Source organism: Oncorhynchus keta, chromosome 11 (genome assembly GCF_023373465.1).
Source record: "Oncorhynchus keta strain PuntledgeMale-10-30-2019 chromosome 11, Oket_V2, whole genome shotgun sequence".
NCBI classification, from domain to species: domain Eukaryota; kingdom Metazoa; phylum Chordata; class Actinopteri; order Salmoniformes; family Salmonidae; genus Oncorhynchus; species Oncorhynchus keta.
This window is the reverse complement of record NC_068431.1, coordinates 6746861-6762816: the sequence shown is the minus strand read 5'-3', so window position 1 is coordinate 6762816 and position 15956 is coordinate 6746861. Positions and strand designations below refer to the sequence as shown.

Here is a 15956-nt window from a genome sequence, read left to right as displayed (position 1 = left end):
ATGGGGTGTGGCAACTGGAACGTCAGCAGAGGAGAGAGGTGTGGCAACTGGAACGTCAGCAGAGGATAGAGGTGTGGCAACTGGAACGTCAGCAGAGGAGAGAGGGCGTGGCAACTGGAACGTCAGCAGAGGATAGAGGTGTGGCAACTGGAACGTCAGCAGAGGAGAGAGGGTGTGGCAACTGGAACATCAGCAGAGGATAGAGGGTGTGGCAACTGGAACGTCAGCAGAGGAGAGAGGGTGTGGCAACTGGAACATCAGCAGAGGATAGAGGGTGTGGCAACTGGAACGTCAGTCGAGGAGAGGGGTGTGGCAACTGGAACGTCAGCAGAGGAGAGGGTGTGGCAACTGGAACGTCAGCAGAGGAGAGAGGTGTGGCAACTGGAACGTCAGCAGAGGAGAGAGGGTGTGGCAACTGGAACGTCAGCAGAGGAGAGAGGGTGTGGCAACTGGAACGTCAACAGAGGAGAGAGGGTGTGGCAACTGGAACGTCAGCAGAGGAGAGAGGGTGTGGCAACTGGAACGTCAGCAGAGGAGAGAGGGTGTGGCAACCTGCTTACAGCAGAGGAGAGAGGGTGTGGCAACCTGCTTACAGCAGAGGAGAGAGGGTGTGGCAACTGGAACGTCAGCAGAGGAGAGAGGGTGTGGCAACTGGAACGTCAGCAGAGGAGAGAGGGTGTGGCAACTGGAACGTCAGCAGAGGAGAGAGGGTGTGGCAACTGGAACGTCAGCAGAGGAGAGAGGGTGTGGCAACTGGAACGTCAGCAGAGGAGAGAGGGTGTGGCAACTGGAACGTCAGCAGAGGAGAGAGGGTGTGGCAACTGGAACGCCAGCAGAGGAGAGAGGGTGTGGCAACTGGAACGCCAGCAGAGGAGAGAGGGTGTGGCAACTGGAACGTCAGCAGAGGAGAGAGGGTGTGGCAACCTGCTTACAGCAGAGGAGAGAGGGTGTGGCAACTGGAACGTCAGCAGAGGAGAGAGGGTGTGGCAACTGGAACCTCAGCAGAGGAGAGAGGGTGTGGCAACTGGAACGTCAGCAGAGGAGAGAGGGTGTGGCAACTGGAACGTCAGCAGAGGAGAGAGGGTGTGGCAACTGGAACGTCAGCAGAGGATAGAGGGTGTGGCAACTGGAACCTCAGCAGAGGAGAGAGGTGTGGCAACTGGAACGTCAGCAGAGGAGAGAGTGTGGCAACTGGAACGTCAGCAGAGGATAGAGGGTGTGGCAACTGGAACGTCAGCAGAGGAGAGAGGGTGTGGCAACTGGAACGTCAGCAGAGGAGAGAGGGTGTGGCAACTGGAACGTCAGCAGAGGATAGAGGGTGTGGCAACTGGAACCTCAGCAGAGGAGAGAGGGTGTGGCAACTGGAACGTCAGCAGAGGAGAGAGGGTGTGGCAACTGGAACGTCAGCAGAGGAGAGAGGGTGTGGCAACTGGAACGTCAGCAGAGGAGAGAGGGTGTGGCAACTGGAACGTCAGCAGAGGAGAGAGGGTGTGGCAACCTGCTTACAGCAGAGGAGAGAGGGTGTGGCAACCTGCTTACAGCAGAGGAGAGAGGGTGTGGCAACCTGCTTACAGCAGAGGAGAGGGGGTGTGGCAACTGGAACGTCAGCAGAGGATAGAGGGTGTGGCAACTGGAACGTCAGCAGAGGATAGAGGGTGTGGCAACTGGAACGTCAGCAGAGGAGAGAGGGTGTGGCAACTGGAACGTCAGCAGAGGAGAGAGGGTGTGGCAACCTGCTTACAGCAGAGGAGAGAGGGTGTGGCAACCTGCTTACAGCAGAGGAGAGAGGGTGTGGCAACCTGCTTACAGCAGAGGAGAGAGGGTGTGGCAACTGGAACATCAGCAGAGGAGAGAGGGTGTGGCAACTGGAACGCCAGCAGAGGAGAGAGGGTGTGGCAACTGGAACATCAGCAGGGGAGAGAGGGTGTGGCAACTGGAACGTCAGCAGAGGATAGAGGGTGTGGCAACTGGAACGTCAGCAGAGGAGAGGGGGTGTGGCAACTGGAACGTCAGCAGAGGAGAGAGGGTGTGGCAACTGGAACGTCAGCAGAGGAGAGAGGGTGTGGCAACTGGAACGTCAGCAGAGGAGAGGGGGTGTGGCAACTGGAACGTCAGCAGAGGAGAGGGTGTGGCAACTGGAACGTCAGCAGAGGAGAGAGGGTGTGGCAACTGGAACGCCAGCAGAGGAGAGAGGGTGTGGCAACTGGAACGTCAGCAGAGGAGAGAGGGTGTGGCAACTGGAACGTCAACAGAGGAGAGAGGGTGTGGCAACTGGAACGTCAGCAGAGGAGAGAGGGTGTGGCAACCTGCTTACAGCAGAGGAGAGAGGGTGTGGCAACTGGAACGTCAGCAGAGGAGAGAGGGTGTGGCAACTGGAACGTCAACAGAGGAGAGAGGGTGTGGCAACTGGAACGTCAGCAGAGGAGAGAGGGTGTGGCAACCTGCTTACAGCAGAGGAGAGAGGGTGTGGCAACTGGAACGTCAGCAGAGGAGAGAGGGTGTGGCAACTGGAACGTCAGCAGAGGAGAGAGGGTGTGGCAACTGGAACGTCAGCAGAGGACAGAGGGTGTGGCAACTGGAACGTCAGCAGAGGAGAGAGGGTGTGGCAACTGGAACGTCAGCAGAGGAGAGAGGGTGTGGCAACCTGCTTACAGCAGAGGAGAGAGGGTGTGGCAACTGGAACGTCAGCAGAGGAGAGAGGGTGTGGCAACCTGCTTACAGCAGAGGAGAGGGGGTGTGGCAACCTGCTTACAGCAGAGGAGAGAGGGTGTGGCAACTGGAACGTCAGCAGAGGAGAGAGGGTGTGGCAACTGGAACGTCAGCAGAGGAGAGAGGGTGTGGCAACTGGAACGTCAGCAGAGGAGAGAGGGTGTGGCAACTGGAACGTGAGCAGAGGAGAGAGGGTGTGGCAACTGGAACGTCAGCAGAGGAGAGAGGGTGTGGCAACCTGCTTACAGCAGAGGAGAGAGGGTGTGGCAACTGGAACGTCAGCAGAGGAGAGAGGGTGTGGCAACTGGAACGCCAGCAGAGGAGAGAGGGTGTGGCAACTGGAACGTCAGCAGAGGAGAGAGGGTGTGGCAACTGGAACGTCAGCAGAGGAGAGGGGGTGTGGCAACCTGCTTACAGCAGAGGAGAGAGGGTGTGGCAACTGGAACGCCAGCAGAGGAGAGAGGGTGTGGCAACTGGAACGCCAGCAGAGGAGAGAGGGTGTGGCAACTGGAACGTCAGCAGAGGAGAGGGGGTGTGGCAACTGGAACGTCAGCAGAGGAGAGAGGTGTGGCAACTGGAACGTCAGCAGAGGAGAGAGGGTGTGGCAACTGGAACGTCAGCAGAGGAGAGAGGGTGTGGCAACTGGAACGTCAGCAGAGGAGAGGGGGTGTGGCAACTGGAACGTCAGCAGAGGAGAGAGGGTGTGGCAACTGGAACGTCAGCAGAGGAGGGGTGTGGCAACCTGCTTACAGCAGAGGAGAGAGGGTGTGGCAACTGGAACGTCAGCAGAGGAGAGAGGGTGTGGCAACTGGAACGTCAGCAGAGGAGAGAGGGTGTGGCAACTGGAACGTCAGCAGAGGAGAGGGGGTGTGGCAACTGGAACGTCAGCAGAGATTAGTACCTAAACTTTTGTGTTAAAATAAAATAATAAGCATACACATTCTAAATCAAAATGCCACAGAGCTTTTATAAGCTGTTGAGTCATGTTTAGGAATTCCATTCCTCCGTTTTCATTATTTGTGGATGAAAGGAGTGCTACTGCCTTTGCCCCAGATTCAGTAGTCACTCACTAGTCCGTGAATAATGGCTTGTTTAAAAAAAAAAATCAAAGCTTAGGCTATCCTGTTGGCCTAAAGGTCCTGTTGTTGTTGTTACCTTCAAAGATTAGGATTTGTATAGCAAGGAGACCCAGTATAGGCTACTGGTTTTGTTTAGGCGGAGTCGAGGGTGGTGCAGTTGGTGAAACCGAGACGGGTTGTGTCCTATTTCAGGCACAATAAAAATCTTTAAAAAATAAAATAAAATAAAATGCCTATAGTTCTGTCTTTTATTTTTTTCTCTCAAATTCAGTTTGCTCTGTTAGATTTTTTTTTCTTCAGGTTTTTGCTCTCAAAATCACACTTAAGGGCCCTACCTATAGAAAAGATCCCTTCACACGGTCAGAACGAGATGAAGGGAGGGAGAAAGCGAGAGGGACAGTAGGAGAACGAAAAGTACGGAGAGGGACAGTAGGAGAACGAGAGAGAGAGAGAGAGAGAGAGAGAGAGAGAGAGAGAACGTCATGCTGCTGATTACAACCAGAGTGAGTTGGGGAGACGGAGAACTACTTCTTTCACTTCACCTTTATGTTGAGGGGAGGAAAGAGAGAGAGAAGTTTAACCAAACAATTCTTGTTTTTAAACATAGCACTACTAATCAGCTTCACTCAGGTAAGAAATGCTGGATTTTTAGAATGACAGATTTTTTTGTTGTTGTAGTAGTTGAAACGGTTGTTTTCCCTTCTGTTTGTCTGAAGAATTGGTGTGCAGTGTGCAGAAGGGGGTGTGTCAGTCTTTACAGAGAAGTGAGAGGAGCATGTGTACTGCTCCGTGAGAAGCAGTCGGAAGCCTTAAACTAATAATAGGACGATCAACTCTGTAGTGGTGTTATTACTAGTAGACTAATTACTACTGTAGACAGAGAGGGAAAGCACACTGCTCTTATGTTAAAGGTGCGATTATGCCACAACTCAAATCTAATAGTTCACTTATATTCAGTTTGTGACCACAAGCTATGTGTAATGTAGAGAATAATTGTACCATTTTTAAACCGCTGTGTAATATATTTTTAATAACCAAAAAATATATTTAAAAAAAAATATATATATATATATCTATCTCTTTCTGTGTTTGAAGCTGGTGTACAAAACAGAAAGTAAAAGACGCAAAAACAAAACTTAAGAACGGCAAGCATAGAAATAGTGGACATAGAACAGAATCTATAGTTCACATTTCTATATGAATTTGGTTAGGTCACCAAAACAATTTTACATATTGCACCTTTAACATTATACTTGGTGCCTGTTGTGTTTAAATATTGTTTCTCGCACAATGTGTTTTTAAAACCAACAACAACAACAACAACAGCAACAAAACAGGGTACTTGTGTACGCCCACCCCTCACGGCCAACCCGGTACAGTAGTCAAATAAACAACCTAGTTTGTCACTCTGGCGTGAGTATTTCTGTGTGCTTTTATTTTAATGAAAGTTTTCTTAATAAGGTTGTCAGTAACCACGCCTATTGTGTTAGCGTTAGGCTTAAGGTTAGCAGTGTGGTTGGTTAAAGTGATTTTAAACCTAACATTAAAGACCAAAAAGCTACATGTTTTAGGATTTTTTTTTAAACAATATAGCCAATGTTTTTATTAACCTTGAAGCAATGACATATTTTTATTATATTATTATTATTATGATTGACATTCTGACATAGGTGATGCAGGAAGCCTAGTGGTTAGAGTGTAGGGGAGGTAGGGTGCCTAGTGGTTAGAGTGTAGGGGCGGCAGGGTGCCTAGTGGTTAGAGTGTAGGGGGGGCAGGGTGCCTAGTGGTTAGAGTGTAGGGGGGGCAGGGTGCCTAGTGGTTAGAGTGTAGGGGAGGTAGGGTGGTTAGAGTGTAGGGGAGGTAGGGTGCCTAGTGGTTAGAGTGTAGGGGCGGCAGGGTGCCTAGTGGTTAGAGTGTAGGACGGCAGGGTGCCTAGTGGTTAGAGTGTAGGGACGGCAGGGTGCCTAGTGGTTAGAGTGTAGGGGAGGTAGGGTGCCTAGTGGTTAGAGTGTAGGGCGGCAGGGTGCCTAGTGGTTAGAGTGTAGGGGGGCAGGGTGCCTAGTGGTTAGAGTGTAGGGGAGGTAGGGTGGTTAGAGTGTAGGGGAGGCAGGGTGCCTAGTGGTTAGAGTGTAGGGGAGGCAGGGTGCCTAGTGGTTAGAGTGTAGGGGGGGCAGGGTGCCTAGTGGTTAGAGTGTAGGGGAGGCAGGGTGCCTAGTGGTTAGAGTGTAGGGGAGGTAGGGTGCCTAGTGGTTAGAGTGTAGGGGGCGGCAGGGTGCCTAGTGGTTAGAGTGTAGGGGGCAGGGTGCCTAGTGGTTAGAGTGTAGGGGGGCAGGGTGCCTAGTGGTTAGAGTGTAGGGGAGGTAGGGTGCCTAGTGGTTAGAGTGTAGGGGAGGTAGGGTGCCTAGTGGTTAGAGTGTAGGGGAGGTATGGTGCCTAGTGGTTAGAGTGTAGGGCGGCAGGGTGCCTAGTGGTTAGAGTGTAGGGCGGCAGGGTGCCTAGTGGTTAGAGTGTAGGGGCGGCAGGGTGCCTAGTGGTTAGAGTGTAGGGGGCAGGGTGCCTAGTGGTTAGAGTGTAGGGGAGGTAGGGTGCCTAGTGGTTAGAGTGTAGGGGAGGTATGGTGCCTAGTGGTTAGAGTGTAGGGGCGGCAGGGTGCCTAGTGGTTAGAGTGTAGGGGGGGCAGGGTGCCTAGTGGTTAGAGTGTAGGGGAGGTAGGGTGCCTAGTGGTTAGAGTGTAGGGGCGGCAGGGTGCCTAGTGGTTAGAGTGTAGGGGCGGCAGGGTGCCTAGTGGTTAGAGCGTTGGACTAGTAACTGGAAGGTTGCAATATCCTCCGGTCATCTCTCTGTGTCTGGCCTTACGACTGGCTCGGTGTGTTCTCTGTGGCTGGCCTTACGACTGGCTCGGTGTGTTTACTGTGGCTGGCCTTACGACTGGCTGGGTGGGTGTGTTTACTGTGGCTGGCCTTACGACTGGCTTGTTGGGTGTGTACTGTGGCTGGCCTTACGACTGGCTGGGTGGGTGTGTTTACTGTGGCTGGCCTTACGACTGGCTTGTTGGGTGTGTTTACTGTGTCTGGTCTACCGCTGGGTGGGTGTGTTTACTGTGGCTGGCCTTACGGCTGGCTGGGCGGGTGGGTGTGTTTACTGTGGCTGGCCTTACGGCTGGCTGGGTGGGTGTGTTTACTGTGGCTGGCCTTACGGCTGGCTGGGTGGGTGTGTTTACTGTGGCTGGCCTTACGGCTGGCTGGGTGGGTGTGTTTACTGTGGCTGGCCTTACGACTGGCTGGCTGGGTGTGTACTGTGGCTGGCCTACCACTGGGTGGGTGGGTTTACTGGGGCTGGCTGGGTGGGTTTGTTTACTGGGGCTGGCCTTACGACTGGCTCGGTGTGTTTACTGTGGCTGGCCTACCGCTGGCTGGGTGGGTGTGTTTACTGTGGCTGGCCTTACGGCTGGCTGGGTGTGTTTACTATGGCTGGCCTTACGGCTGGCTGGGTGTGTTTACTATGGCTGGCCTTACGGCTGGCTGGGTGTGTTTACTATGGCTGGCCTTACGGCTGGCTGGGTGTGTTTACTATGGCTGGCCTTACGGCTGGCTGGGTGTGTTTACTATGGCTGGCCTTACGGCTGGCTGGGTGTGTTTACTATGGCTGGCCTTAGGGCTGGCTGGGTGTGTTTACTATGGCTGGCCTTACGGCTGGCTGGGTGTGTTTACTGTGGCTGGCCTTAGGGCTGGCTGGGTGTGTTTACTATGGCTGGCCTTACGGCTGGCTGGGTGTGTTTACTATGGCTGGCCTTACGGCTGGCTGGCTGGGTGTGTTTACTATGGCTGGCCTTACGGCTGGCTGGCTGGGTGTGTTTACTATGGCTGGCCTTACGGCTGGCTGGCTGGGTGTGTTTACTATGGCTGGCCTTACGGCTGGCTGGGTGTGTTTACTGTGGCTGGCCTTACGGCTGGCTGGGTGTGTTTACTGTGGCTGGCCTTACGGCTGGCTGGGTGTGTTTACTATGGCTGGCCTTACGGCTGGCTGGGTGTGTTTACTATGGCTGGCCTACCGCTGGGTGGATGTGTTTATTGTGTCTGTGTTCCAAATTGCTCCCTATATAGTGCACTACTTTGACCATGCAACCTTTTCCCTAATACCTATAGACGGGTTGGTTGACTACGTCACAAAGGATGAGCGTGCATCGACGTGGCTGGATACCGTACGTTGTTTAGGATTCTGAATGGTCAGGTAACTGGCAACAATGATTCTGAATGGTCAGATAACTGGCAACAATGATTCTGAATGGTCAGATAACTGGCAACAATGATTCTGAATGGTCAGGTAACTGGCAACAATGTTTCTGAATGGTCAGGTAACTGGCAACAATGTTTCTGAATGGTCAGGTAACTGGCAACAATGTTTCTGAATGTTCAGGTAACTGGCAACAATGTTTCTGAATGGTCAGGTAACTGGCAACAATGTTTCTGAATGGTCAGGTAACTGGCAACAATGATTCTGAATGGTCAGGTAACTGGCAACAATGATTCTGAATGGTCAGGTAACTGGCAACAATGTTTCTGAATGGTCAGGTAACTGGCAACAATGTTTCTGAATGGTCAGGTAACTGGCAACAATGTTTCTGAATGGTCAGGTAACTGGCAACAATGTTTCTGAATGGTCAGGTAACTGGCAACAATGATTCTGAATGGTCAGGTAACTGGCAACAATGTTTCTGAATGGTCAGGTAACTGGCAAATGTTTCTGAATGGTCAGGTAACTGGCAACAATGTTTCTGAATGGTCAGGTAACTGGCAACAATGTTTCTGAATGGTCAGGTAACTGGCAACAATGTTTCTGAATGGTCAGGTAACTGGCAACAATGTTTCTGAATGGTCAGGTAACTGGCAACAATGTTTCTGAATGGTCAGGTAACTGGCAACAATGTTTCTGAATGGTCAGGTAACTGGCAACAATGATTCTGAATGGTCAGGTAACTGGCAACAATGTTTCTGAATGGTCAGGTAACTGGCAACAATGTTTCTGAATGGTCAGGTAACTGGCAACAATGTTTCTGAATGGTCAGGTAACTGGCAACAATGTTTCTGAATGGTCAGGTAACTGGCAACAATGTTTCTGAATGGTCAGGTAACTGGCAACAATGTTTCTGAATGGTCAGGTAACTGGCAACAATGTTTCTGAATGGTCAGGTAACTGGCAACAATGTTTCTGAATGGTCAGGTAACTGGCAACAATGATTCTGAATGTTCAGGTAACTGGCAACAATGACGACAAGCTGCCATGAGGGGAATCGTAGGTGGCTCTTTTCAGCTAGTTTCATCTTATTGTTGATACCATGTCTTGTTTTGACCGATGTCACATTTTTATACTAAAATGGCAACAAAAAGAATCACTCGCAAGCTAACCGACAACTGTAACCATGTATTTGAGGGACCACAAGTGCTCATTTTTTTTACAAATTGTATTTATGCTTTCAATAAACATTTGGAGACCTCGTCTCATAGTTGAGCACATGTTTGGTTTTGTTGCTGAACAACCAACCTGTCTATGGGTCTGGTCCAGAACTATTGCACTATATAGGGAACAGGGTGTCGTGTTGAGAAACACAGGCAGTCATGGATCAAGGTTTCCAGTAACAACTCTTGAGAAATGTTGAGTTTCCTGTAAATTGTTACTCATCCAATTAGAAGGCTTGTCATCTTGGATCAAGGTCCGTGTGGAGGGAGAGATAGAGCAGCCTCAGAACGCGTGTGTCTTGGTGGAGTCTACTAGTCCAGTCTGGCCTTTTTTTAAATGAATACTGACTGACTGATGAGACAGCACAACCTTCTTAGTCAAAGCTACTATCGATGGCAGCCGTCTTAACCAGCATCTCTACTGTATGTGTGGGTTCTTGTAGGTAGGGCCTAGTTGTAATGTAGCAGGTGTAAAAGAAACACCTGAAAGTACATACTGGTCTTGAGAGGGGGAGGGGGGATACTGTTCTCTTCTGCACTATTCAACCAATCCAGTAAGTGTAAGAGTGTCCATAAAGGAAGTGTCTCTCCATTTCATGTGAAAACTGGAACAACTTGTTGTTGGGGACTCGGAGGCTAATCTCTAGGCTATATATATTGGTGCAGGGGTTTTCTGGATTCAAAAGGGGCTTAGTTGTTGGGGGAGAATGGGCGTGGGTAGCCCATTGGGCGTGACTGAATTCGGTCTGGGCCCTGGGTAAGAATTTGAGGCCCTCGCCTTGGCGGCGGAGAGAATTGGTTTTAAAGCACATTTCCTGGAATTCCACATATATTTTTCCATGGAACTGAGAGAAATGTTGTGCAATTCTACACATTTTGCCATGACTAATGCTGTGTTCTTATTCTGAAACAGAACAATCAATATTCAAATTGTTTTGTCTACCCTTTATTTGAATGATTGTTAGTTATAGAATATTTATCATAAAATGCATACATGCATACATACGGTGGATTCAGAAAGTATTCAGACCCCTTGACTTCTTCCACATTTTGTTACGTTACAGCCTTATTCTAAAATGGATTTAAAAAAAAAAAATCTGTCATCAATCTACACACAATACCCCATAATGATGTCACAATACCCCATAATGATGTCACAATACCCCATAATGATGTCACAATACCCCATAATGACATCACAATACCCCATAATGACAAAGCGAAAACAGGTTTCTAGATATTTGTTCAAATGTACACTGCTCAAAAAAATAAAGGGAACACTCAAATAACACATCCTAGATCTGAATGAATGAAATATTCTTATTAAATACTGTTTTCTTTACATAGTTGAATGTGCTGACAACAAAATCACACAAATTATCAATGGAAAACAAATGTATCATCCCATGGCGGTCTGGATTTGGAGTCACACTCAAAATTAAAGTGGAAAACCACACTACAGGCTGATCCAACTCTGATGTAATGTCCTTAAAACAAGTCAAAATGAGGCTCAGTGGTGTGTGTGGCCTCCACGTGCCTGTATGACCTCCCTACAACGCCTGGGCATGCTCCTGATGAGGTGGCGGATCGTCTCCTGAGGGATCTCCTTCCAGACCTGGACTAAAGCATCCGCCAACTCCTGGACAGTCTGTGGTGCAACGTGGTGTTGGTGGATGGAGCGAGACATGATGTGCTCAATTGGATTCAAGTCTGGGGAACGGGCGGGCCAGTCCATAGCGTCAAAGCCTTCCTCTTGCAGGAACTGCTGACACACTACAGCCACATGAGTTCTAGCATTGTCTTGCATTAGGAGGAACCCAGGGCCAACCACACCAGCATATGGTCTCACAAGGGGTCTGAGGATCTCATCTCGTTACCAAATGGCAGTCAGGCTACCTCTGGCGAGCACATGGAGGGCTGAGAAATGCCACCCCACACCATGACTGACCCACCGCCAAACCGGTCATGCTGGAGGATGTTGCAGGCAGCAGAACGTTCTCCACGGCGTCTCCAGACTGTCACGTCTGTCACGTGCTCAGTGTGAACCTGCTTTCATCTGTGAAGAGCACAGGGCGCCAGTGGCGAATTTGCCAATCTTGGTGTTCTCTGGCAAATGCCAAACGTCCTGCACGGTGTTGGGCTGTAAGCACAACCCCCACCTGTGGACGTCGGGCCCTCATACCACCCTCATGGAGTCTGTTGCAATGGAAGAAGTTTGGAACCACCAAGACTCTTCCTAGAGCTGGCCAGCTGCCCAAACTGAGCAATGGGGGGAGAAGGGCCTTGGTCAGGAAGGTGACCAAGGACCTGACCCGATTGTCACTCTGACAGATTTCTAGAGTTCCTCTTTGGAGATGAGCGAACCTTCCAGAAGGACAACCATCTCTGCAGCACTCCACCAATCAGGCCTTTATGGTAGAGTGGCCAGACAGAAGCCACTCCTCAGTAAAAGGGTCATGATAGCCCGCTTGGAGTTTGCCAAAAGGCACCTAAAGACTCTCAGACCAAGATAAATGAGATTCTCTGGTCTGATGAAACCAACATTGAACTCTTTTGCCTGAATGTCAAGCATCCAATCTGGAGTAAACCTGGCACCATCCCTACGGTGAAGCATGGCGGTGGCAGCATCATGCTGTGGGGATGTTTATCAGCAGGAGGGACTTGGAGACTAAGGTTGAGGGGAAAGATGAACGGAGCAAAGTAAAGAGAGAAATGAGATGACCTGCTCAGGACTTCAGATTGGGGTGAAGGTTCACCTTCCAACAGGACAACGACTCTAAGCACACAGACAAAGCAGGAGTGTCTTCGGAACAAGTCTCTGAATGTCCTTGAGTGGCCCAGCCAGAGTTCGGACTTGAACCCAATCGAACATCTCTGGAGAGACCTGAAAACAGCTGTGCAGCGACGCTCCCCATCCAACCTGACAGAGCTTGAGAGGATCTACAGAGAAGAATGGGCGAAACTCTCCAAATACAGGTGTGCCAAGCTTGAGGCTGTAATCGAAGACTTGAGGAAGTAATCGCTGCCAAAGGTGCTTCAGCAAAGTATGTAAATGTGATACTTAAGTTTTATATATATATTTTTTAATAGATATGCAAAAATGTCCTGTTTTTGCTTTGTCGTTATTAGGTATTGCGTGAAGATTGACAAGGGAGGGAAAAATCCATTTTAGAATAAGGCTGTAAACGTAACAAAATATGGTCCTTCTGTAGCTCAGTAGGTAGAGCATGGCGCTTGTAACGCCAGGGTAGTGGGTTTGATTCCCGGGACCACCCATACGTAGAATGTATGCACACATGACTGTAAGTCGCTTTGGATAAAAGCGTCTGCTAAATGGCATATATTATTATTATTATTTAAAATGTAGATAAAGTCAAGGGGTCTGAATACTTTTCCGACTGCACCGTAGGTCGATGCACCGTAGGTGGACGTTATCTTTTCTACATACTTCATATCTGGTTTTTAAACTGAAAGTTGAGTTTTTCCATCCTGAGAATGTATTTAAAAAAAACGAAAATGCTTAGGTGGCCCACCCAAGACTTTCTTTATGCAAATAACATCCTGGGGTCTTGTTTCTGCCAGCTCTGTTTGTCTTGACCACTTAAGGCCATGTCTCAAGGCCAGTGAAGTATAAACACATGAAATACGAAATGCCATAGCTGAGTCGTGAGCACATGAAGGTTGCAAAAAAAATTCTAATTAGTTTGCTTAATTTCAGTATGTGACAAAACAAGCAATGTGTAGAGAGTCATTGTACCGTCTAAACCGCTGTTAAAAATATATTTTCAATAACCCAAAATATTGCATTTTCAGCTGTTTGAAGCTGGTGTACAAAGCCAAAAGTAAAAGACACAACATTTTAAATTTAAAAATGGAGCACATAGAACAGATCTACCGCTTCTTAGACTTGCTTTCAATGAGTGACAGATCTACAACTCATATTTCTATGCGAATTTGATCAGGCCGCCCAAAAACTTACATATTACAACTTTTAAAGATCTCTAGTCTACTTCCTGTAAAATTTAGTCAGGATTTTATTTTTTATTTTTTACCACCTTTCACACATTTGACCAAATGTTAGTTTTTACTCTCACATAAAGAGTAACTTTAATGATGGGTCGTGCAGTGTCTCTCTCTCTCTACCCAGGCTGTAACACACACTCTCACACCCCCCTAAGTGTGTGTGTGTGTTTTTTTCCCCTATCAATGTCTTAACGCTGTGGGTGTGTATTTACTCTCCCTAACACTGTGTGTGTGTGTGTGTGTGTGTGTGTGTTGGCAGGAGACGTCGCTGACTCAGCGGAGCCCGGTAGAGGGGAGGAGAGACTGAGGGAGTTGGAGAGAAGCCAGTATGATTGGTGCAGAACAACAGACTGACAGCATGGTGAGCCAATCAGACAGCGCCATGGGGAGGGAGAGGGGGAAGCTGCCATTTCATCTCTCACTGACTTATTCTTCTTCCTCTTGACGTTTCTCACACAACTACAACACATTTATACTTCTATGCTTCAGTACTGAATGATCCAGTGATGTAAATTGATAGACCTGATAATGTTTATTGTTTTGAAATCTTACTTGCGTAATGGCATTGGCTTCTCGGTATGTCATTGATTTATATAGCGACTGACAATCGTCACCTTTAAAAAAAAAAAAATTATATTGTGCAAACGTTTTCACATCCCTAAACCAAGTGGAGGATGTTCTTCAAATGTTTGAATTAACTTCCCACTAAAACGTGCTGTGTTGGGAAGCCAATAGTACACCGGTCTTAGACCTGTCCCCGATTGGCTCTTTTCTTTTTACAGCGTGAACACACCCCCATCATGACAGACAGAACCGAAATAATTCACATTTCTACATCGCCCTCACAATCATAAACACCCTGAGGACGGAGTAGCAACGGAGCGTGTGGTCTGGGGGCCCGAGACACGGCTATATAATATCACTAATCTATAGTCCCTAGAAATCAAACGAAACGCGGCGGGACCTACCTGAATTTGTCCAATAGAAAGTTTAGCTTTCGTTGGAAACTGTTACAGTAATGAATGCACCCTAGGCCTCATGGGGCCATAAGAACTGAGCAGAAGCTGTGACTTTCCAACATGACTGTTAAAAAAAAAAAAAAGAAGGTTATTCTGTCTGCACATGACATAGGCCACACCCACCTCTGTAAATAAATTAGCAAAACATTCTAAACCTGTTTTTGCTGTGTCCTTTGTCCTTCATTTTTAGAATAAGACTGTATAACGTAACCAAGTTGAAGAAGTCAAATGGTCTGTGTACTTTCTGAATGCACTGTATATCAGGAAGAAAACACCCGTAACAGCAGAATCTTAGAAACGGCGCCCTCTTGTGGGGGCCTTTATAGGTGATCATTTCAAAAGCAGTCGCCTTTTTGGTACGACTTCTCAACACACACTTCTTCTGTCTAGAAAAAGTGAAATAGATTGGGTGGCCTGCAGATTTGAATCCTTCTCTATAGAGCTGTTTTCATATGAAGACATGACCAATCTACCACCTGTCTCCTCAGAGGACTACTCCTAGTAGGAATGTATTGATGATTTGAGTTATGGAGTCACTGTGTGGTCCATTTACAGTTGACCTCCCAGCATATCCCAACTCCACCTAAAGTCCCGTGGTCTTGACTCTGCTGTAGTTGCGTAACTGTGCGGGAGTTTTGTAAACGAGAACCCTCCTCCACCTGCTAGACACAAGAGACAATGATAATACCATATCAGCCTGGCAACTGTCAACAGCTACACACACATTCCATGGATGGATGGATGGATGGATGGATGGATGGATGGATGGATGGATGGATGGATGGATGGCCGACCTCCTTTCCTAAAATAGAACTGTGGAGACACCGGATACAGGAGGCTATGTGGAGCTCACCGTCTGACTGCTTTGGATGGGCTGAGGGAGGACGAGAGAGGCACACACACACACACACACACACACACACACACACACACACACACACACACACACACACACACACACACACACACACACACACTAAGCCACAGTGTGGAGAGTCGGTCAGTCACGCCAGCAGACAGGAGAACCCCAATGTGCTCTCTAACCCTCTCAGATAGGATACATAGGGACACATTGACAGTAACACATTGGTCACACACAGGAGGTTATAATCCTGGTTATAATCTACAGTACCAGTCAAAAGTTTGGCCACAGCTACTCTCATTCAAGGGTTTTTCTTTATTTGTACTATTTTCTACTTTGTATAAATAAATAGTGACGACATCAAACTATGAAATAACACTAATGGAACCATGTAGTAACCAAAAAAAGTGTTAAACAAATAAAAAAAATATGAGATTCTTCAAAGTAGCCACACTTTGCCTTGACGATAGCTTTGCACACTCTTGGCATTCTCTCAACCAGCTTTATGAGGTAGTCACCTGGAATGCTTTTCCAACAGTCTTGAAGGAGTTCCCGCATATGCCGCATATGCTGAGCACTCTGCGGTCCAACTCATCCCAAACCATCTCGATTGGGTTGAGGTCCGGTGATTGTGGAGGCCAGGTCATCCGATGCAGCAATCCATCACTTTCCTTCTTGTTCAAATAGTCCTTACACAGCCTGGAGGTGTGTGTTGAGTCATTGTCCTGTTGAAAAACAAAAGTCACACTAAGAGCAAACCAGATGGGATGATGTATTGCTGCAGAATGGTTCAGTGTGCCTTGAATTC

The 15956-nt window shown here is 48.4% G+C and overlaps 1 long non-coding RNA gene across 1 annotated transcript; it reads left to right on the top strand.

The window, feature by feature from the left end:
- The first annotated feature begins 4301 nt into the window (after positions 1 to 4301).
- Positions 4302 to 15208, top strand: LOC118376825 (uncharacterized). The gene is made up of 3 exons (XR_004824105.2): positions 4302 to 4418; positions 13527 to 13628; positions 14050 to 15208. It is a non-coding gene; the product is annotated as an uncharacterized LOC118376825 (long non-coding RNA).
- Positions 15209 to 15956: the final 748 nt, after the last annotated feature.